The sequence below is a fragment of the Cervus canadensis genome, chromosome 10 (genome assembly GCF_019320065.1).
Source record: "Cervus canadensis isolate Bull #8, Minnesota chromosome 10, ASM1932006v1, whole genome shotgun sequence".
Classification (NCBI taxonomy): domain Eukaryota; kingdom Metazoa; phylum Chordata; class Mammalia; order Artiodactyla; family Cervidae; genus Cervus; species Cervus canadensis.
In genome coordinates this window covers 39,807,340-39,830,450 of record NC_057395.1, presented here as the reverse complement: position 1 = coordinate 39,830,450, position 23,111 = coordinate 39,807,340, and the positions used below count along the sequence as shown (strand labels likewise).

Sequence of the window (23,111 nt, the reverse complement as noted above, 5' to 3'; positions counted from 1 at the left end):
GCCAGGCTCGGCGGGCCTCATATAGGCCCTGTGCTCACCAGGGTCTCACGCTTGGCTTAATGCTCTGCTGTCAGCATCTTGAAATTCTTCATGATTTTTGAACAAGGAGCTCTATAATTTGATTTTTCCCTGGCCCCACAAATGATGTCACTTCTCCTGTCTCAGGGCTCAGGAGAAGATAGAAATGCCCTGAATTACTCAGGAGAGGGTCCCCAGCTCACCCACCCTCTTAAAGCTCCTCCTGTTCCTGGACTCAGGGTGAGGAGGACACAGTTGGGGGCACTTTGCAAGTGTCAGTTTACTCCAAGAAATCTCTTTAAAGAGAATTGCTTCATTAAAATGATTCATGCTTATTGTGAAAAATTTAAACAATACAGAAAGTCAAGAAAAAGTGAAAGGGAAAGTTGCTCAGTTGTGTCTGACTCTTTGTGACCCCATGGACTGTATGTAGCCCACCAGGCTTCTCTGTCCATGGAATTCTCCAGGCCAGAATATTGGAGTGGGTAGCTGTTCCCTTCTCCAGGGTATCTGGGATCAAACTGAGGTCTCCTGCATTGCAAGTGGATTCTTTACTGTGTGAGCTACCAGGGAAGACCAAGTGAAGAAAAAAATAATTCAAATTCCATCACAGAGAAGTGCCTTTATTCGCATTTTGGTGAACATTTTCATGGTGCTGTGTATGTATGTGTACATTTATATACTGTCTAAGCTCAGACCGCTGTAACAAAAATAGCACAGACTGTGTGGTTTAGACAATAAACATTTATTTCTCACAGTTGCAGAGGCTGGGAAGTTCAAGATCAGAGAGCCTGAAATTTGGTGTCTGGCAAGGACCCATTTCTTGGCTGTAGATTCCACCTCTTCACCATATCTTCACCTGGTAGAGAGGGAGCTCCATATAAGGACACCAACTCCATGCTGGGGGCCCCATCCTCATGACCTCTTCTAATCCTAATTACCTCCCAAAGGTCCCACCTCCTCCTACCACCACATTGGGGGTTACAGGTTGAACATATGGATTTGAGCAGACATGCAGGACATAATATATGGGGTTTCCCTGGGGGCTCAGATGGTAAAGAATCTGCCTGCAATGCAGGAGACCCAGGTTCAACCCCTGGGTCGGGAAGATCCCCTGGAGAAGGGAATGGCAACCCACTCCAGTATTCATGCCTGGAGAATTCTATGGACATAATATATAGGAGCATAATATATAGAGAGATATATGTTTATAGTCATCTGTATATATCTACACACATTTCTGACATAATATAAATAAGATCATTTATATAAATATTTATTATTGTTTTTACTTTACATTAAAATTTCAGCTGTTCAAAGTCCATGACATATAGATCTACTGCACTCATTTTTAACAGCTGCAGAGAATTCCACTTCATTTATAAACCACCATAAATGACTTAGGGCTTCCCTGATGGCTCCGTGGGTAAAGAATCTGCCTACAAGCTAGGAGACATAGGAGATGTGGGTTTGGTCCCTGGGTTGGGAAGACCCCTTGAAGAAGGAAATGGCAACCCACTCCAGTATTCTTGTCTGGAAAATCCCATGGACAGAGAAGCCTGGCAGGCTACCCAAGAATCAGACATGACTGAAGTGTCTAAGCATGCATAAATGACTTAACCAGGACCCCACCCCCACAACATACACGTCAGCGGCTGCCAAATTTTGACTCTTAAAACAAGTCAGTGAGGATACATCCTGGATGGGGGCATCTGGGTTTCATGTTCTCCTGCTGTATAGTCATAGGGACTGGAACATTATTCAACCTCCCCACCCCCACCCCTGACAGTAGGTGAATTAGATGGAGCATATTTTAACTGCTGGGGTTGAAGCAGTTGTTTCCAAATCTGACTATCTTTTAATGTTCTAGTATGTGTTGACTATCCCAATCCAAATCTCATTTGTCCACTTGGCTGTTCACATACCTCACTGGCTCCAGTGACTACTTTCTTTAAATCAGTTCCCTGGAAGACTTGTGTGCTTTTCTTAGTCTCTGGTGTCCCCCATGAAAAGGGACAGTGACAGTTCTCTGCTGTAGGAAAACTCACTCAGAGGGCATGTCACGCCACAGCTCTGGGATCACCATCAGCACCACTCCGGTCTCGCAGAACCCGATGTACAGTCAATGCTCAACAAACATCTTGGGAGTGGGTGAAAGTGTTCACACATCCTTTTTTCTTTATCCCCCTCCCAAACATGTTATTATAAAAATTTTTTTGAACATACAGAAAAGTTAAGTGAATTCTGAAAAAAGTTGAGCAAACATTCAAGTACTTACCACATTTTGCTCTGTTTGCTTCACTGTATATCTGTCCAGCTCTCTAACCATCAATCCATCTTATTTCTTTTTATACCTTTCAAGGAGAGTTGAAGACTTCATCCCTAAACACTTCAGCTCATGTATCATTCTGTTGAATAATTACTTTACAGTTCATTTTTCTCAGGTGAAATTTATATGCAATGAAGCTTCCAAATCTTAAGCGCGCCATCTGCCAAGTTTTGACAAAAACATCTGCCTGTGTGAATCAGAACCCTGTCAAAGTTCAGATCATTGCCGTTGTCACCCAGATGGTGCCCTCAATCCCCTTCCCCATCCACCCACCCCCACACTGCCCCCAGAGGCAGCCATGGTTCTCATCTTTATTTCATCTTTGATGAGTCCCGGTTCTTTACCTTCTCATAAATGGTGTCCAACTGAAGAGACTCTTTTGAGGCTGGCTTCTTTCACAAAGTAGAAAGAAAGAAAAAGAAAGTGAAGTTGTTCAGTCATGTCTGACTCTTTGGGACCCCATGGACTGTAGCCTACCAGGCTCCTCATTCCATGGGATTCTCACTCTGTAATAGTTCTGAAATCCATCCACGTTGTTGGGTGTGTTCATCCCTCACACTCTTTTGTGTCACTTAGTACACTTTCAAAAGCCCTTAGCCCATTTCCATTTGACTTGATTTGTCCAGGGTTCCACTGCCAGTTAGAGGGGAGTGGTCAAGGTTTGTCTCCATGCCTCCAGGTAGGAATGTACCCCAAAAGTTATGGATTGAATCCTGTGTGGACCGCACTGCCTCCTGGTTCCCTCTGCCTCCAGCCCCACCCACACTGCAGGATTTCTTGATGGCCCTCTGCACCTTCCCCTCTAATTCTGCCTTCAGTCCACTGCAGGCCAGCCTTGGCTTCCGCTCCCTACCTCCTTGCAGTATTCAGCACAGTCTGCCCGTGCCTTCTAGAAACACCCTTCTCTGTTGTGTCTGCTGCCCCAGTAGACTTTTGTCCCACCTCCCTGGCCACTCTGACTCCGTTTCTTTGGCTGCCTCTCCCTCTCTGGATGACCTGCAAATATTGAGAGTCTTCAAGGTCAAGTTCAGGACCACTGTCTCTGCCCTCTCATGCTCCAGGTGGTTGCGTCCAAAACCATGGCTTCAGATTCCATCCACATACTGAGAGGTCCCCAGTAGGTCCCTTCCTTAAGCCACAGACTTGCACAACCTCCACATGGGGCTCAAATAAACACCTTCAACTTAACAGCCAGAAACAGAGCCCCTGGTTCCCCTCGCTAATCTGACCCTGCTCCATTGCCTTTGCTCCCTCAGTGGTCCCAGTAACCACACAATTGCTGCAAACCTGGAGCCTGGGGGATCCCTGATTTCCCTGGCTCCTGCATCCAGCTCACGGTCAATCCCCCAGAGCCTATCTCCTCATCAAATCCTACATCTGTCCCTGTCTCTCACTCCAGCAGCCCTAGTCCATGGAACACCTTATAGTACACCTTATTTCTGATTCATCTGAAGTTCAAATGTAAATAGCATCCTGCGTTTTTTATTCAGTAAGTCTGCCTACCAGGCGCCAAAGCTGGCCAGGGTCTCCTGCTTGGTCTGACCTCACCCTGCCAAGAAGCTCACTGTGCCTGCTCCCTGGCGCACCTGGGCTCCAAGTGAACCAGGAGAGGCCCCTGCCTCCCCAGCCTGCAGCACTGGGGGGGGCCGGGGCCGGGGGGGGGAGTCAAATCCCCCATCCCCAACCTCCTGAGATGTCTGCACGGCTCAGCCAGAGCCAGGCTTCCGTCCTCTCATTTCAGGTGGCTTCCTGTTCATGACTCTTGCCCCAGGGTTCTGATCTGAAGGATGGAGGGGACTGATATTTGTGAGGGTCCCAGCAGAGGGCCTGGCTCACCCAGTGCCCAATAAATGATGGCACTCCCTCATCCTCCTCATGCCTGTGTGGACACTACAAAGACAGGAAGATGAGGAAAGGATTTCTTGGTGGGAATGGCCCTTGCTCTCTCCAACAACTTTCTTTTAAGAAAGTTTAAGCCATGTGTCGTGGTGAGGAGCCCTGTTTCAGGAAGTCCTGGGAGTCACAGGGACAAAGTCTGGCCTTGCAGCTGGCGGAGCAACGTGGGGGTGTGGACACTTGTGTGCAGGCTCGCTGCGCCCACACAGGACAAAGTCCAGACTCTGCGCCGGGCCTGTGGCCAGCCAGCCTGGCTTATCTGTCCAGCCTCTCTCCTCCCCCTCATCTCTGGTCTTCTGGTAAGCTCCTGGAAGCTGAGCGAACTGGCTCTTTAGGATCTGAGAGAATACCCTTTTACTAAAAGCCTGCTCTTGGGGAAGATGTTACTTACTTTCTGGGCCTCTACTTTTCCATCAGCTGAATGGGGCTAAGGAATGCAGCCGGTCTCCCCAGCTGAGCAAATGAGGCCTACCACATATTCAAGAGCTGACAATGCTCTCTGCCATGTGAGCGGTCCTCCTTGGAGACCAGCTCGCTGACAGGGAGGTTTCCAGCTGTTCCCTGGGCCTTGGAGCTGGCTCCTCTCCTGTTCCTGTGGCTCTATGTGCTTCTCTGTTGCCTTCAGCAGTGTGTTGCTAGGTGCCGCTGCACTCCAAGAGCTCCTTGATCTCCAGGGGCTGTGGTTTCCCCTGGCGGTGCCTGGCACACAGATGGTGCTTGATAAGTGCTTGATAAACAAGCACAGACCGTGGAATTCCACTGCCTTTGTGGTATCTAGAAGACAGAGAGGGGCCCCTCCACCTCCCCCCACCTCCTGCCTATTCTAGAGCAAAGCCTTAATTCCTGTCCCTGGAAACAGGACCTCCCCCGCCCCCCTTTTTGGTCAACCCTAACTCTCCTTGGGATGATTAAGCTCTGTATTCTGATTAGCCCCTTTCCATCCTATGCGAGATCGGCACTGATTTTAAGCCAGGCCCTTTATTTGTGTTATTTTATTTGAGCTCCCCAATAACCTTATGGAGTGAGCACTTGTTACCATCATCCCCATTTTACAGATGGAGAAACGGGGGCCCAGAGAGATGAAGTAACTTCTCCAAAGTCACAGATCCAGCAAGCAGGGATTTGAACGCAGCCAGTCGGATGCTGGAGCGCATGCTCTTGAAGCTCTGGGCAGGGGAAGGGGTGGGGGGTGGGTGTTGTGAGAGTGTGAGCACGAAGGCGGAGGCTGCTGCGGGGACCGGGCGCAGGAGCAGACGGAGGAATAGGGACGTGGAGGCAGGAGCCGGGGAGGAGTCGGCCGCGCCGGTGGGCGGGGCTACGGTGAGAGCCGCCGGCAGTGGGCGGGGCCTGACGGGCAGGCCCTCCCGGATCCCCGCGGGAGTCCGTGATGCTCGCGAGGCTGACTGACAGCGGTGTGCGGAGTGGGCTGGGCCGGGCCGGGCCGGACTGGGAGGGGGCCGGAAGGCCGGCTCCGCTACGTGGCGGCCTCGGGCAGGCTCGGCACTAGCCACCAGCCAGCCCCGGGGCGGCGGGACTTCCCTAACAGGCACCTCCCTCCGGGTTTGCTCCAGCTCCGACTAGTGTTTATTTAAAGCTGGATTTAAAGGTCGCCAGCTGCAGCGAGCGGTGCAGCGGGCGCTCTTGGAGACTCCGGCCACCCCAAGAGGGTGCCCCCCACCCTTGGCGATGGCTTCCCCTTCCTTCCCGACACGTCAGCAGCCCAGCCGCAGTCCTGAGTCGCCTGAGGGCGATGGGCATCCCTCTGGCTGCAGCCAGGGCTGCTCCGAGGACCGGCCAGGTCAGCGTCCACCGAGGGCGCGGGGCTGGGCGGGGTCTGGTGACAGCCGTATCCCAGGACCTTGCACTGTGTATCTCGTAGGTGCACACAGGCATTTAATCTACATAGCATAACCTGCAGGCACCTCTGGATTCGGTTTGAACTCCGGGCCTCACTGCTTAGCGCCCAGGGGAGAGCTTAACCTTTCTTTCTTTTTATTTATTTTAATTGGAGGCTGATTACTTTACAATATTGTGGTTTTTGCCATACATTCACATGAATCAGCCATGGGTGTACATGTATTCCCCATCCTGACCCTCCCTCCCACCTCCCTCCCCATCCCATCCCTCAGGGTCATCCCAGTGCACCAGCCCTGAGCATCCTATCTTATGCATGGAACCTGGACTGGTGATCTATTTCACATATGATAATATAATGTTTCAATGCTATTCTTTCAAGTCATCCCACCCTCACCTTCTCCCAGAGTCCAAAAGTCTGTTCTTTACATCTGTGTCTCTTTTGCTGTCTTGATTATAGGGTCATCATTACCATCTTTCTAAATTCCATATATATGCGTTAATATACTGTATTGGTGTTTTTCTTTCTGACTTCAGGCCTTAACCTTTCTAAGCACCAGTTTGAAAGTGAAAGTGAAAGTCACTCAGATGTGACCAACCCTTTGTGACCCCATGGACTATACCGTCCATGGAATTCTGCAGGCCAGAATATCAGAGTGGGTAGCCTTTCCCTTCTCCAGGGGAATCTTCCCAAGTCTCCCGCATTGCAGGTGGATTCTTTACCAGCTGAGCCACAAGGAAAGCATCAGTTTACCATCCCAGAAATGGGGATGAGATGCCAATTTACCCTCTGAAGGTGTTTTGAAGATTAGATCTAATATTTGTTGAGCACTTACTTTGTGTCAGGCATTATTTTTAGGGCTTTGCTCTGTTTTCACTCAATAGCTTACCAAGTTGTTATAAGTTGTTGTTCCCTTTCTGTGAGTGAGGAATGGACACTTAAAGAGGTTAACTTTCCCAAGGTCACGCCATTTGGAGCCCTGGGCAGGGTTATCCCATTGTCTGGACCAAGGTCCCTGCCCTCCCCCGCCACTGTTCCAGGAGGCAGGCGCCTACCATTCACCAAGATCCCCGCAGCGGGAGCCCCCACCCCATAAGAAGAGGGTTGTCAGAGATGACAGCTGTCTCCCAGTCTCTTCTTGAGACTAAATTGTGGTAAGTGCCCTCACCACAAAGTACACGTGTTCCTTTTTTTAGACAGTTCAGGGACCACTCAGGGGCCCAGTGGAGCCATTATAAGGAGAAACCAGAAGAATATGGGATTAGAGCCTGTCATGCTGGGCGGGTCCCAGAAGCCACCTCGCCCAGTCCTCTGCGGTCTGTCCTGAGGTCACTGGGCTACTTGAGCTGGAGGTTGTGTGTGGCCGTGGATGGTCCCAGCCTCACACTCTGGGGATCGTCCATCAGATGTTCATGAACTGGGGCAAACCTGCTCACCCCCAAATTTTGTTACTGTACCTGAGGGAGGGGACAGCCACTGGCTAATTTAAAACAGAGCATCCCACCTGGGTGGCCTTTGGCTCCTGCCATCTTCCAGCCCTGCTGGCAACAGACCTTTTCTCTGTGGCATGATTTGCTGATGTGGCTGCTGTTGGCGGTGGCGGGGGGGGGGGGGGGCGCTGGCGGGAGGCACCGTTTTCTGAGCATATGTTTGTGAAACTAAAACCCTGCCTGTGAGAACTGTCTGCATGTTGCAGCTGTGAAGAGACATGAGAGCAAAGCCAGGGGAGGCCTTTTGGTGGAACGGCCGGCACCCCTGGGAGGATCAGCTCTGTCTGGGATCTGGCAGCCGTGGCTGCACCGTGTCCCCTCTCATGGCCCTTTAGGGGAAATCAGGGCCCTGTCATCTCTCAGTTTCCCCTCTCCCCATCTCTCCCTCTTCTCTCTTCTCATCCTGATTTCCAGAGGAGAAGAAACACACCCAGGACTCAGGGGTGCACATGTGGCCACTGGATTTCCTCACCCTGCCCTGCCCCCAGCCTGGGGAACCAATGGTGCCCCCACATAGCCATTGGCTCCAGGCCTGGACTGGAGTGGTCTCCAGTGGGGTCAGGGGGTCCTGGGAGACAAGGAGGCCCTTAGGCTCAGTGGCCGTGCCCCTGCTGGGCGACTAAGGTGTCTAGCTCCACAGCGTTCTCCTCTCCACCCAGGGCCCTTCCCAAGTCCAGAGGGATCCAGCCTCCCACAGCCCTCCCCTCGCCTGTTTTTAGTCAGACCCAGGATTCAGATAGCTCTACTGCCTCTTCCTGAGTGATTCTGGGCAAGTCCCTTCCCATCTCCAAGACTCAGTTTCCCCATCCATAAAATGGGAACTATCCCAGAGCCCACCTCACAGGGTGGGATAGTGAGGTTACATGAGCTTATGCCCAGAACCACCAAAAGCACTCTGTTTGGATGTACTGTGAATTTCCCCACTCACCAAATGATGCCGGAACAGGAGGCTGTTTATTTTCAAGAAAGACAGCACATATACTTTCATGTAGTGGAATACTTTTAGTGATTATTTTTTGAACAACCAGTGAGATATGCTGCCTAAAACAACTTGCATGGGTCCTTCTGGCCAAGGTCATCTGAGGAACCGCTTGAGAGGTGGTTAGTAAGTTTAACCCAGGTTGGAACCGATCCTATGGCGTCATAGGTTCCAGTGTGAGTGCGCACAGATCCTTTGAGGACACTTAAGAACACACAATCTGTGGTTACAGGATGGGGATCAGGCAGGGACACCTCCGATGAATGGGACTGCCAGCTGCCCTAATGTTATGCAAATAGGTGCTCGAAGCTTGGCTAAAAATGCCCATGAAAGCATCCTACAGATTTCAAAAATGTTGCATCGCAGAGAACCAAGAAGGGAGAGAAGACGTGCTTAGACGACTCAGATGACTCAAAAGGTGGCTTCGATGATGGCAGAGGCCCTGAGCCCACAGGTGCAGTGGATGAGGTGGCAAAAAATTGAGTGACAGGATAGGGTGATGAGAGCACTCTTCTAAAGTAATACGTTGTCACACATAACCTGTGATCATGACTTGCCAACCTCACAGATGGCAAGTAAGTTACTTGTTATAAATAGATAATTAACTATTTCATTGACAAAAAAAGATTATCTTAAATACATTCAGTTAGGTCACACATCCTTTGGATATTTGCGTAGGGAGACAGGGAATTGTTACAGGAAGGGGGATCCCTTCCAAGGGCCCGAGAGTGGGCTCTTATCTAACACTCGGAAATGAACTGTCCGAGGAGACACACGTGCTGACAAAACAAGAGACTCTATTGGGAAGGGGTGCCCGGGCAGATAACAGCAGCATTAAGGAAACCAGGAGAAGGGCTCTGCCACGTGGCTCACAGTCTTAGGTTTTATGGTGATGGGATTTGTTCCTGGGTTGTCTCTGGCCAATCCTTCTGAGTCAGGAATCCTTCCTGGTGATGCTTGCATCCACTCAGCCAAGATGGCTTCCAGCCAGAAGAATCCTGGGAGGTTGGTAGGACACATGGACTGGAGTTTCCTCTCTCCTTTTGACCTTTCCTGAATTCTTCCAGTTGGTGGTTGCTTGTTAGTTCTGTGTTTCTTACCAGGACCTCCTGTTGTAAGACAAGTCATATAAAAGGTTACTGTGATGTCTGGCCACAGCGGGTCGTTTCAGCCAGTGGTTCCCTTACTAGAATCATCCTATTGGGGGGCTTGTTATTTGAGTCTCTCAGTGTCCCTTCACCCCACACATTCCCTTTCCAGAGGGTTCCCCCCCGCCCCGTCTCTGTCACCCTTCCTCTGGCTGCCTACCCTGGGGATGGCTGCATGTGCCAGGGAATTGACTCCCCTGCACCAGGAGCAGCCCTGAGGCTGTGACCAAGTGGGCTGGTATATAATTTCCCCCAGCTCCCTTGTCCCTTGAACAAGCCAATGCTGAAGTCTATGTTCTGTACCGGCCCCCACAGTTCCCTGGGGGGTTAAGTGCCAGGGGCCCCAGTGGTTACGCGCTTGACAACACACCCCTTACTGGCCGACTCCCATTTTCTGACTCACTTTCCCTCTCCCTTCCTGGTCCCTCCAGGCTTCCCTTCAAATAAAGAAGGTTGACTCCATGTTTGTCTCAGGTCTTCTCCTAGGGAAATCCAACTTACAGCAAATGCAGATGATGAAGGATAGCGGTGGTTATCATCACCCATCGTTATTTTGATAAAAGCAGGAAAACACGATTCCTGCTTCGGGCCTCCTAGCCCCAGAGCTGGGGAAGACAGGCGAGAGGGTCTCTTTTAGGTCAGATTGGGGAGGGGGAGGTCTGACTACATGTTTATCTCAAAGCAATCTCAAAGTAATTCATCCTCTCTCCCTCTCTCTCAGTCAATTATATGCTTGAGCAGCTAAGCCCCAAATCGGTCCATCCAGAGCAATTAAAAGCTTCCTTTGCCAGGCCTTGGGGATTTCTCTCTGATCAATGAGAAGAACACCGCAGCTGGAAAGCAGCCGAAACCAAGAATAGGGCGACTGTGTCCTGTTCAGATGAGCTAGGACACCATTAAAATTTGTTTTTAAAAGTGCCTCTTGTTTTCCAATATGGGAAGGGAGGTGGGGGGAATGTCATACAAATGACCAGGAATGTCTCATTCATTTTCCAGCCCATTTGTCCCCAGATGGAATTTATTTGTGAAAACCTGTTTTGGGCCCATGAGCCATGGTATTATTATATTTATATCATTATATTTGTAAACACTGTATTCCTAATTATATTTAGAATGAATCATACAGCAATAGCAGTGGAATCACGTAACTTGTAGGTACAATGTGCTGGTAACTGTGCTAAAAATGTCATCTGTTTTATCTTAGCTGACTCTAACGATACTATGAAGCGGTCACTGTTATGGCCATTTATTGATGCAGCTACTCAGGCTCAGAGAGGTTGAGTAACTTGCCTGAGACCACACAGCAGAAAGTAGCAGAAGAGGATTACAAACCCAGGCAGTCCAGCTTCCAAGCCTATGTTCTTCACCATGAAAAAAGCAGCCTGGCTTTTCATACCAGGAGAGAAGGAACCAGACGGCTTGGCTGATTTTGTTGTCAAAGCCAGGCTCACCCTGACTTGCCTTTCCCCAGGGAGCTGAAACTAGGTGGATTTTGATTCTCAGACATTCCTTCCTGCTGGTCTCTGTCACTGAAATGTCAGAGGGTTCTGTAAACCAGCTCTCCCCAGGTCCCAGCTCCTGTGGCCTCAGAAGGAACCCTTGGGAGACAACTCTGTGTCCACAAACAAGCCAGTTCATACTGAAGCTAGTGCTGCCTGGGAACAGTTTATTAAGAAAGGCAGGATAAATGTGGAAAACACAGGACGCTAGCCCTGCACCCTCTTAGGTGGTCCACTTTTAAGAGAGTGCTCCAGGAGACTCCAGGGTGCCCATAGAACAGGGAGTGGATGAGGAACAAGGAGAATGTTCTGTCCCAGGGACATCTCGGGATGCTCCAGGGAGTAGTGGTCCCAGTGTCGCCAGTCGTCATGCACTGTGTGACTCTGGCCACATCACCTCTCTGCTCTATTTCCTCCTCAGTGAAATGGTGAATGGTTCAGAGGAGTTCTGAGACCCCTTTTGTCTCAGGGATTGAGGAGCACCAGTTTCCACATGTGGCCAAAACCTCACTCTCTGCTCCCCACGCTTCTGCTCACTCCACGTCCTTGTGCTGGTTTGCATGGTTCTGTGACCCTCTGAGGATGCAGCCGGGCCACTGTAAGTGTGTGAGGTCAGTGAAAGGGAAATTCCCTGTGTTTGGATTTGCAGAGTGGGTTTGGCATAGTGGTTCCAAACCAGACGTGATTTTGCCCCTTGCCAGCCTCCCCTTGGACATTTGGGAATATCTGGAAATATGCTCGGCTGTCATAGTGAAAGGGAGAATGCTCCTGGCATGGAGTGGACAGAAGCCAGGGATGCTGCTGAACACCCAACAGCGCATGGGAAAGAGTGACCAGGGCCCCAGTGTCAGTGGGCAAAGTTGAGGAGCCCTGGACCACAGGAGGCTGGATGGCCCACAACTGCAGATGCCCCGGACTGTGCACGCCCTGGGACTACCTCCTCTTCAAATTCCTTTGCCCCAACAACCAGGAGAAGGCTCCCAAATAGGACAGCTACAAGTCATAGTTATTCCTTTTAGAAAATAAGGAAAACATGCGGATGGTAAGACATTCTACAAAATGGTTCAAAACAGCACACAATGGAGAAGAATCATCTCACACCTCCATGTATCCTGGTCTCCCAGCTCCCCTGCCCCACAGGTAACCATCACTCACCTGTTTCTTGTGTTATGTTCATCTTTCCAGGCCCAGAGTTTCTCAGTGTCAGCCCTAACGGCATTTCAGACCAAATGGTTCTATGTCATGGGGACAGTCTTGTGCATTGTAGGATACAAGCAGCACCCACCAGATGCCAAAATTATCTCCAGACAATGACAAACGTCCCTGGGGACCCTGGTTGAGGACCACTGTCCTGGAGATAGCTTCTGCATATTCTCACATATATGTATTCATGAAAGCACATCTTTCTCTTTTTGGGAGATGGGCACATATTAGATGTTCCATGAATATTTGTTAAAAGAATGGACAGGGATTCCCTGGTGGCTCAGTGGTAAAGAATCTGCCTGCCAATGCAGGCGACACAGGTTCAATCCCTGATCTGAATATCCCACATGCCGCAGAACAACTCAGCCTGTGCACCACAACTACTGAGGCTCACATGCCCTAGAGCTTGTGCTCCACAACAAGAGAAGCCACCACAATGAGAAGCCTGCACTCCGCAACTAGGGAGTAGCCTCTGCTCTCTGCAACAAGGTCTTCCTTCCTGTGAAGCAAGGAAGACCAAACATAGCCAAAGATAAATTTTACAAAATTATTTAAAAGAATGGATAGCTGAGAATTGTTGTTCAGTCGTTCAGTTGTGTCCGACTCTTTGTGACCCCATGGACTGCAGCATGCCAGACTTCCCTGTCCTTCACCATCTCCTGGAGCTTGCTCAAACTCATGTCCATTGAGGTGGTGATACCATCAAACTGAAAATAAGTCAACTTAAATAATAAATCGAACCCTATCCTAAATGGCCGGTTACATGTATCCTAAAACAAGCACAGGATGTGAAACATTTTCTTCCTGATTTCCACTTACCAGTTTTGCTCTAAAGAGGACCATCTTGTGATGTTCCCCAAACTCTGTTTATCTCACTGCTAAAGACTGAGATTTGGAGGTTGAGTCCCCAGTGCCTTTGTAGCCTGTTCTCAGAAGCAACTGGAACTGTCCTCCATAACGACTTACTCCCTGCACTTGAAGACTGCCTTCTCTGCCCCCAAATGACAGGCTGGGGAGGCATCAGGGAGGTGCCCAATCTACCTCAAGTGGCCCCTCCCATCTGTCTGTCCTGCTCTGCCAACATCTGGCTTTCGTGACAAGCTGTGGCCTTGGTTCCGGAAAGAGTGCCCTTTCTAAGAAGGTGGGGGCATTGGTCCAGCTTGGGCAATCAGCCCAAAGTCCATTTTGTGTGATTCTGGGCGGCTGCCCAGTCTCTCTTCCTGGAGTGCAGCGGGGCCTGGGATGGTCTCTGGATTTTCATGTTTCCTGGAGGGGAGTGGGTGGGGGTCTAGGAGCTGGCAGGTGACTTGTGTCCACCACTATGGGGACCGGCTCAGGGGTGACACCCTGCCCAGGGCCTGCTTGCCTATCACTCACTCTAGGCCCTGGGGGAGTAAAGTCAGCCTTCTCAGGGCCGGTGGGGGAGTGGGGTAGGCTGGGCCTTATGATCCACCACAGGAACAAGGCGGATGAAGGTCAAGAGCCCTGGCTGTCAAGAGCCTTGGTGAGAGGTGTGGCCAGTATGTGTCAGCTGGGAGTTCAGCTGAGGCCAGGTCGAAGGGCCTTCTTTGTGGTTGTTTTAGGTTAATCAGACTTAAGTGGTGGCTCAGGGCTACGAAGACACATGTTCCCAGAGAGAGGAACCTTCAGAAGCTGCATGGTTCCATCCAGCCGTGAGGTCCAACCCCAAGGATAAGGTCATCGCTGTGCTTTATGCCAGACTCTACTGGTCGAGTCACAATGGCCACCAGGGTCAGGGTGGAGAGACTCTCGGTAGGGGTGTGTCGAGGTCGTATTGTGGAAGAGCCCGTGGACGGGAGATGCCGCCATCTGCCACCAGTCTTTTACTGGGTCTTTCTTCTCCATCCCCATGGCCACAGCCCCTGATCCACCTCCCTGGAACCATGGCAACTGCCTTCCCAGAAGGCACTGACCTTGTACCTCTGTTCTCCTCCTTTCCTCCCAGTGGGTTCCAGCCCCAGGGAACGGGTGAGACCAGAATGCCCCGTGAGTAACCAGGAGCCCTCAGTCACTGAGCTCCCCCTGAGGATTCCCTTTTAAGCTTCTCTCAACAGCTAGTTCAAGCCCAAGGCCGGGGCAGGTTCAAGGGACCGGCATGTGTTCTCCACCCAAGTCCCTCCTTTCCTCGGTTCCTTCTGTGTTGATGGCTGGGTGGGGGCGGGGCAGGACAGGGAACATTCCGGTGAGTGAGCTGGGTCTGAGTCTGGGCTTTTCGGCTGTCCCAGAACATCCTTCCTTACCCTGGGACCTGTTCTCTACTTCCTTCCTTCCTCGTGATCATGGCTGTTGTCACCCCAGGTTCCTCCTTGAGGGGTACTTGGTACCACTTGCAGCCTCTCACTGACCTGGAATCCCTCCTGCCTCTGAGATTGCTCTCACATGGTCATCAGCGGCCCCTCATTACCAAAGTCTTTTGGTTCTTGTCTTGTTTGCTTGGCCTCTCTGCAGCATTGAACATGGACCACCTTCTTCCAGGAACTTTTCTGCCCCGCCCCAGACCCCCCATCTCCTCTTACCTCTCAGATGGACTCCTTCTTTCCAGATGCTTCGTTGGTTCTCTCCTGTCATTTAACCTCATGACTTATCATCTGTCCCCTATGAGCACTAACTGCAGAATCTATTCCCGTTCCCTACTCATCTTATGAGCTCTGAATCTCACATTTCCAACTGCCTACTAGCTATCCCAACCTGGCTGCTCCCAGCCATCTCAGATCCATTCAACCAAAGCTAAACTCAGTGTCCACTTTCCATTGTGTTCATCCCCTTCCCACAGAGATGCCGGTGAGCATCACCACCCAACTCATCAACACAAACCTCAGTGCAGCCTTCTTCCGCTGCTGAATTTTAATCATAGGCAGTTCTAGCAAGTCTCTTGCCAGAATTTCTTGAACCCATTCATTCATCCATTCATTCTGTCTGGAGAGACAGACAAATATTTATTGAGCATGTACTATACCCCAGGCACTGCTCATGTGGCTGGAGATACAGCAGTAAGCCAAATAGAATTCTTGCAATCTATGAGGGAGAGAAAGACAGTGAGCAGATAGATAGGCAAACACAGAGCAGGGCCAGTGGTGGTAAAGGCTGTGCGACAATAAGGCTGAGTGAGGAGCTGGGAGAAGAGGCAGGTGAGCATTTCCTGTCAGGTAGACAGGGAAGACTTACTGATCACTTACTTGAGTAGAGGCCAGAAGGAAATCAGAATCAGCCAAGTGGACCCTAAACCATGGCAACTGCCTTCCCAAAGGGCACTGACCTTGTACCTCTGCTTTTATCCTTTCCTCCCAGCCCCTTTCAGGGCTTCCTGTTTCCCACTGAATCAAGGGGCTTCTCAACTGGACTTTGACCCTGTCTTCCAGCTAAGTCTTACTGTGGTCAGCAGAATTCTACCATGGCCTGGTGAACTCCACCCCCTATTTTTACCCCTCTGTGTGATCCCCTCCCCCAGGTGTGGGTGGGACCTGTGACTGGCTGTTTGACCACAGAATGTAGCTTCCCTGATTAGGTTATCTCATATAAGATTTGGTCTCAGCCAATTTATGGGATGAGAAGGCTTCCAGGAGACTACAGTGGCCTCCGGTAGCAACCTGGGACCCTTGTTTCCTGGAGTTGTGAGGCAGTGGATTCTGCCAGTCACCTAGATGAAGCGGGAGGCAGATTTGCCCCTCGAAGCCTCAGGGGTACCACAGCTCCACAGACACCTTCTGCAACTCGTGGGCAGAGAATCCAGCAGAGCTGTGCTCACTCCTGACCCACGGAAACTGTGAGATAACTAGCGTGTGTTCCTTGTTACGCAGCAATAGAAAACCAACACGCTCGCCCCTCAAGCCCTATGCAAGTCCTTTGGCTGCTCCTGCTTCCAGACAGCCTATTTTTTCATGCCCTTCTCTAACCCTACGTTTTCTCTCTGGTTAAATTTTGTCTGTCCTTCAAAATCCCATTCGAATGCGCCCTCTTCCTTTCTGCACCCCGGTTTGTCCTGGCCCCTCCAGCCCTCCATCCCATAGCCCTTGGTCCTCTCCCCCACACTTGCCCCGTCGGTTGTCTGCATGCCCTGACCCACACCCCCACCCCTCCCCATCGTCCATCTCAGGGTGTTACTCAGGGCCTGGCTTCCAACACACGGAGGGCTCCTCACTTGGGGGGGTATGGGGGGTCCTGGATGGGGCTCTGACCATCGTGCATTCCCTCCCACTGCTTGGAGAAGGCTACTCTGGGGCTGGACCTCTCACCAGATTCTCAAAGAGGCCTGAGGTCCTGAGAAGATGAAGCCTGACTGAGGCCAGACAGATGTCAAGACCCAACTCTTGAATTGAAGCCCCTGGGTTCTCACCCACTAAGGGATTTCCATCTGAAGCCTGGGTGCTAATCACAGCTTTGCTGGAGGAACGTGAGGCTTCCGGGGTGTTCTGCAGGAGAGCGGCTGTTTTGACACGTGTCAGAGCCCAGTCATCTGCTCTGGGATGGAGGGGGTTCAGCGGGAGGAAGGAGGAAGGGAGCAGGGGTGCAGCAGGGGTGCAGGGAAGCCCCCTCGATGGCGAGAGGAGGAAACAGAAGGGAGAGTCTTGGGGACCAAGTGGGCAGGGGAAAGGAAGCCGGCTCATTCTGCTCTGAAAGAGTGACTGCATTTCTCCTTTTAATTGTGCCAGGTGCCTGATCACCGCTCCCGCTGCCGGCTCCCCCGGGCTCCTTGGCAGTGCCAGGGTATTTTTAGCCCTCCAGGAAGTGGAACAAAGCACCGGGGCAGGCAGTGCCACGCTCTTGGCTTCGGCTGAGGCCGTGCTCAGCAGCTTTCTAAGGAAGCATGGGGGGCCTCCTCCATCGCAGGGGACCTGGGGGATGTGTGTCCAGCTCCCTCGCATGCCTCCGAGGCTGTCTCCCTCAGAGGCTTGGAGGGGGACATCCTCGCCAGCTTGGGGGACTGAGAGCCGGGCTGGGATGTTAGGGGTGGGGGCAAGTAAGCAGGCCTCTCTCCAGGAGGGATCAATCAATCAATTCAGCTGCTCAGTCATGTCCGACTCTTTGCGATCCGATGGACTGCAGCACGCAAGGCCTCCCTGTCCATCACCAACTCCCGGAGTTTACTCAAACTCATGTCCATTGAGTTGGTGATGCCATCCAACCATCTCATCCTCTGCTGTCCCCTTCTCCTCCTGCCTTCAATCTTTCCTAGCACTAGGGTCTTTTTCCAATGAGTCAGTTCTTTGCATCAGGTGGCCAATGTATTGGAGCTTCAGCTTCACCATCAGTCCTTCCAATGAATACGCAGTGTCAGATGCTTGGCAGCCCTCACGCCTCACTCTGGGGGAGACTCTGACTTGTAGGGAAGCCACTGGGGTGGAGTGTGCAAGGCAGGAACTCTAGGTGGGGGTCGCTCCGGGCTAGAAACACCTGTCCCTGCAGTGAGGGGGAGGCGGGGGAGAGCAGCCTGACCCCACATTCCGAGGACCCACATTCCGAGGACCCAGTGATGGAGTTTCAAGGTCAGCCTTGAGCCAAATATTTGCTTGGATCACTGACCCAGCCGACTTCCAGCCCTCACACCCCCTGGGCTTGTATCCAGGTCCTGCCCCAACCAGACACCCCACCACTTGTTCCTGGAGGGGCTGGTGCTGTTTCCTAAAGAGGTCTTTCCAGGCAAATGTGGCAGCCATATCCCCTCATGGGGTTCCTGAACGCGGACCAAGGCGGACAAGCTGGGGGGTTGCAACCAGGAGTCCCCCTGGATGCTTTGTTTGAAGCAGCGACTTCAGTGAACTGGACTGAAGTGGCCAAGGTTCAGCGTGGCTGCTCACGCAGAATCAACCAACACAAGGCCAGGTCTCCCGGGGCCTTCTTCCCCCAACCCTGCAAGCCTGGGAAGGAGAGTGGCCTTGCCCCCCAACCCTCCCAGAGTGGGTGGAGGGAGGCTGAGATGGGCTTGGTCAGGGCCTAGCAAGGAGGGAAGAACCAATCTTTCTGTCTGCCTGCCTGCCTGTCTGTCTCTCTCTCTCATACACACTCCCCCCTGAGTGTCCACTCTATGGGTAGCCACCATGCTAAGTTCTGCACCGTCATCAGCCCCTGAATCCCAGGGACCCTGCAGTTACTTTTGCTCCATTTTGCTGACATGGAAACAAAGATTCAGAGAGGTTAAGCAACCTGTCCAAGCGCACACAGTCAGGTGTCAAATCCAGGTGGGTGTACGGACTGCCCACTGCAGCCAATTAGAGGAGGAGGAGAGAAAAGGTTGTGCACTTGTTCGCTGAGATTCTAGAACAGGGCGGGGGAAGGGCTAGTGGGGGGCAGGGCCACGTGCCTGCCTGGATCACTTATTTCCCAAGATTGAGATGGGATCAGTAAACTTCTGACCATCACCGGAAGCCAAGTTCAGACTAAACGATGCTCTGTGATCTCAAGCCCCGCTCTCTGCTTTTGCCTGCACCCCTCACTCCTGTTGCAGCTTCGCCTCCCATTATTCACCCTTCAAGGCCCAGAGAAAAGGCCAGCTCCCCCAGAATGGCTTCCTTACCCCAAGTCTACCTCCGGGAGCCACGACTTCCTTTCCCTTTGCGTCTCTGGTCTCTTGACTTCTGTCTTGCACTGCACTCAGCCTGTTCTGATTAGTCTTATAATCTTTCACTGCGTATCTGTCCATCTTATTCATTAGGTTGGGAGAGAAATTGTTTGTTATGGTAGTGTTTGTTTGGTCACCTGATATGAAGAGCAGACTCATTGGAAAAGACCCTGATGCTGGGAAAGATTGAAGGCAGAAGGAGAAGGGGATGACAGAGGATGAGATGGTTGGATGGCATCACTGACTCAATGGACATAAGTTTGAGCAAACTCTGGGAGATAGTGAAGGACAGTGAAGCCTGGCGTGCTGCAGTCCATGGGGTTGCAAAGGGTCAGATACGACTGAGTGACTGAACAAGTGGTGTCCTGCTAACTCAGTTCCCTAATTTGTGGTGCTTGCTGATTCCCAGGGTGTAAATACTCCCGCCATGGCCAGTTTCGAGCTGTGATGGTTCAACACTGGGCTCACAAAATTCCAGAGGATTTAACAATTGCTGTTGTGCACCAGGACTCAGGGTCTCCAGCTCAACACTGCTAAGACTTACAGTTTGCACTTAGTAGATGCACACTGGGCTGATGCCACAGAATCTCTGCTTGGGTGGACTATTCTACAACATTTTTATTTTTGCCAGGAGTCTCTACTTTGTTCCTAGAAGACTTTAGAAAGGACATCTGGGGACATGGTAACAGTCCTTGTTTCCTCCCTGTGTTCATGCCCCTTTGGGATGTGACTTTTCAGCTTCCCCCATGAAGAGCTGGAGCCAGTTTCTCAATCCTCAAATCAGGCTTGGCCTTGTCACTTGACCTTGGCAGTGGAATACAGTCGCAGTGACTATGACCTTGAGTTCTTCCGCTCTGGTCTTTTTTTATTTTTATTTATTTACTTATGGCTGTGCTGGGTCTTTGTTGCTCTGAAGGCTTTTCTCTAGTTGCAGTGAGCAGGGTCTACTCTCTAGTTGTGGTGCATGGGCTTCTCACTGTGGTGTCTTGTCTTGCTATGAAGCACAGGCTCTGGATGCACGAACTTCAGTAGTTGCAACTCCCGGGCTCTGGGGCACAGGCTCAACAGTTGTGGAGCATAGGCTTTGTGGGAGCTTCCCAGATCAGGGATCGAACCCGTGTCTCCTGCATTGGTAGGCAGATTCTTTACCACTGAGCCCCCAGGGAAACCCCTGGCTCTTGTTTTGGGATCCTGCCAGCTAAAAGATATAAAGCCCAGGCTTCCCTGTGAGGATGAAGCCATACACTTTGGCCAAGCCATTGTCTGGACACGTCAGCCAGGCCAGGCAAACCCTGCCACAGGCCACAGGAGTGAGCCCAGCCCAAACTGCTAACTTGCAGAATCATGAGCTAAGTAAATGGCTGTTGTTTTAAACCACTGAGTTTGGGGGTGCTTTTTAAGCAGCCAAAGTGCTCTGATGTAATATCATCCTTGCATTCAGAAATAGCCTCATTTTCAAGTAGATTGCCCATCTTTGAGTGCACTGAAATAGCCTCCTGCTCCCTGCAGCTCATTAGCTGTGAACTCAGGTATTAGCACTGCTGCACCTCTCAGTACGTGACTCCTAGCAGAATGTTAATCCTCCTAGAAGGACCTGAAAGATGTGGCCCCCCCACCCCCGGCCCCCTGATGAAACGGCTGAGGCCTGGATGAGAGGCCTGGTGGACAAAAGGCCTGGAGCCCAAGGCCTTGGACTCAAGCTGAGCTCTCGTCTCGTCCACCTGTATCTCATGCAGCCATGAGACTGGGAGCTGCCTTCTTCCTAATCGTCCGATGATTGACTTGCCTTTTTGGGGAAATGTCCCACCAGGAGTGGGAAAACGAAACAGATTCCTCTTTTCCACCCTGTTGTATAATTTTGGGGGCAGGAGAAAAGATCCTGATGTATTTGGGTTGGGGAGGAGGGAGAGAGCAGTGCCTAAACCATACTTAATAAATTCCTACTTTCAGTTCACAAGCAAAATCTTGCCTGTGACCTGTGAAGGCCTTTGTGAAAAATGCAACCCCACCCATTCTGCCCTCTAGGTTTGAACCACCGAAACTCGAGCAGTGAAGGGGCATCATTTCAGAGACGGAGAGAGGAAGCAGGCATGAAATGACTTTGCAGCTGCACGTGTGGTATGGGGTTATCCTCCACCACCTGTGTGACTTTGGACAAGTCACCCAACCCCTCTGGGGCCTGCAGGGCAAGGGAGACTGGAGAGCCCCATAGCCTCTTCCTGCTGTCATCTTCTTACTGGCTTAAAGGGAAAAGTCAGGGAGAGCCAGAGAGGCTTCTGAGAGCTGACCACTGGGGTTCACACTGACCCTGCTAGGTCTATACACAGTGTGCTCACCATCATGACCTGGAGGCAGTGTAGCATCACATTCTGGGGCATTGCCCAGTTTATATTTGGCCTTGGGATGCTGTCAGAATATAAACATCCAACATCACCACCTTGCCTGCTACCTCAGCTCAGCACCAGGCACCCTGGACCTGATTGGATAGGTGGAGAAATAGTAGCGGGGGAGGGGTCCATTAGCAGCCACTCCATCACAGAGTAACATGCTGTCTCTCATGGGCAAACTGTGTGACCCTAGGCAGGTTACTCAACCTCTCTGATCCTTCATTTCTTTCTCTAAAGTATAATGTCATGTGAAACTTTTACAACGTTGCATCACGATAAATACTGAAGGAAAACAGAGGGGTTGCTGATGCCCGCTTTATTACATAGAACACAGGCCAAAGTGAATGGTTCTCTATCTACCTAATAGAAAATTATGTTGACCCCAAGGTCTTGTTTGGCTTCAAACAGTCACACCACACGTGCTCAGACCTTCTGGGAGGTTCCCATTTTTCAGTTTTAGGATTTTGACTTTGCTCAGTTATTTGTGGACACCTGGGACATACTTTTAAAATTTTTTGACGATAAAAAAAATTCTCCCCCTGGGTTTTATGGGGATATACTTGGTGCGTATTACGGGTTATTAGAATAGATGAAACTGTCCATCTAAAGCATGAAGCTTAGCGCCTAGACTCCTAAAGACTTCACCAGCAGCAACTGCTATTACCAACCCCCCACCACCTTTCCCTCACCCCCTCCCCGCCCTCCGTGTTGGCGGCGCTCCGCTCACCTGGAGTTAGATGCCCAGCTGTGGCCAGCAGGGCGGCTCAGGAGCCACCGTGCGGGGAGGTCAGGGTTGGGATCCAGCGTACTAGCTCCCCAGGCCCGGGGTCAAGTGACCTGAAGTGCCCACAAGGTCATTCTCCCGTTCTCCCTCCTGTTGGTGAGGGGTGACAGCGTCTTCTCTCTCCAGACTTACCCTCCACCGATGTGTGGATCGAGGAGCTTTGAAGATTCAGCAGAGGCAAACCCGCTGCCTTCGGGCAGGCAGAGCAGCACTTCTCCGCCCCACGGTACAGCTGGGCATCAGCTACAGCCATCAGGTCCACCCCCCCGCCCCCCCTACCCTGCTCCGCAGGGCTGCCTGGCCCGACCCTATGGACTACATTTCCCAGGGTCCCTTGCACGCGGGCATCCCCGCTAGGTTCAGCCAATGGGAAGCGGGGAAGGGAGGTAGGCACCGCCTCCCCCTCCACGGGAGGAGAGAAACACGGCCGGGTACCTCCAGGCTCTCGGCTATGAACCGTGTCTGCAACTCGGTAGCCCGGGCAGACGGTGTCTCCTCCTTGGTTTTAGCTACGGATCTTGCCCTGCCTCCTCTGTCCCTCCAGCCTGAGGGAAGCAGCGGTTTCTTGTCGCTTCTATTAGGTTTTCATCTGCTCCTTCCTACATTAATTCCCTGTGGAATCACTTGGCCTGGACTCTTGTTTTTCTGTTGGGACTCTGGCTACCGCAGCTGCCCAGGAAAGCAGCTTGCAGACAGAAGCCCTGGGCCACCCCTCGGGCCTGGGAATGCTGCCCTCGAAGAAGACGGTGTGCCCTAGAAGAGCTGTTTTCATTCAGTATTTATTGTGATTCAACCTTGTAAAAGTTTCACATAACATCATACTTTAGAGGAAGAAATGAAGGATCAGAGAGGTTGAGTAACCTGCCGAGGGTCACACAGTTTGTGGGTCAACTGGCTGGACATATCTCCTTGGTCTCACCAACTCCTTACCCAACGCGGCCCGGAA

General features: G+C 51.5%; 2 long non-coding RNA genes across 2 annotated transcripts; one reads left to right on the top strand and one right to left on the bottom strand.

Annotated features, from left to right (window-relative positions):
* The first annotated feature begins 5,706 nt into the window (after positions 1-5,706).
* LOC122448002 lies at positions 5,707-10,585 on the top strand. The gene is made up of 3 exons (XR_006271475.1): positions 5,707-6,041; positions 7,060-7,252; positions 10,437-10,585. It is a non-coding gene; the product is annotated as an uncharacterized LOC122448002 (long non-coding RNA).
* Positions 8,524-22,467, bottom strand: LOC122448001. Its single transcript, XR_006271474.1, has 2 exons — positions 22,109-22,467; positions 8,524-9,676 (listed from the first exon to the last, which is right to left on the bottom strand). It is a non-coding gene; the product is annotated as an uncharacterized LOC122448001 (long non-coding RNA).
* Positions 22,468-23,111: the final 644 nt, after the last annotated feature.